Source organism: Calidris pugnax, unplaced genomic scaffold (genome assembly GCF_001431845.1).
Source record: "Calidris pugnax isolate Ruff unplaced genomic scaffold, ASM143184v1 scaffold192, whole genome shotgun sequence".
NCBI lineage: Eukaryota > Metazoa > Chordata > Aves > Charadriiformes > Scolopacidae > Calidris > Calidris pugnax.
In genome coordinates this window covers 21536-21993 of record NW_015090919.1, presented here as the reverse complement: position 1 = coordinate 21993, position 458 = coordinate 21536, and positions in this window count along the sequence as shown.

The window sequence follows — 458 nt, the reverse complement described above, 5'->3', positions numbered from 1 at the left end:
CTCTGGGACCCTCAGTACCAACTGTTGCATCCCTCCCAAAGACCCCCTGGGACCCCCCAGTACTCTCCCCCAAATTCCTCCTGGCTTCCCCTGGAACCCTCTAGGACCCCCAGTTCTTCTTGGGACCTCCCAGATCTTCTGGACACCACATGACTTCCCAATTCCTCTCAGCACCTCCCAAGTTCTGCCCCCAGTATCCCCTATACCCCTCAGGAATCCCACCCTGGACCCCTTGAGACCCACCCCAGAGCCTCTGGGACTCCCAGTTCCACCTGACATCCCTCAGGATTCCCCGAGTCTCCCCTAAGATCCTCTGGGACCGTGATTCCTCCTGGCAACCCGCAAGATCTCTCAAAAGCCTCTGGGAACACCCAGTTCCTCCCAGCATTCCTTAGGACCCACCAGTACCTCCTTAAGACCCGCCAGGAGCCCCTGGGACCCCCCCAGGAACCTCTGGG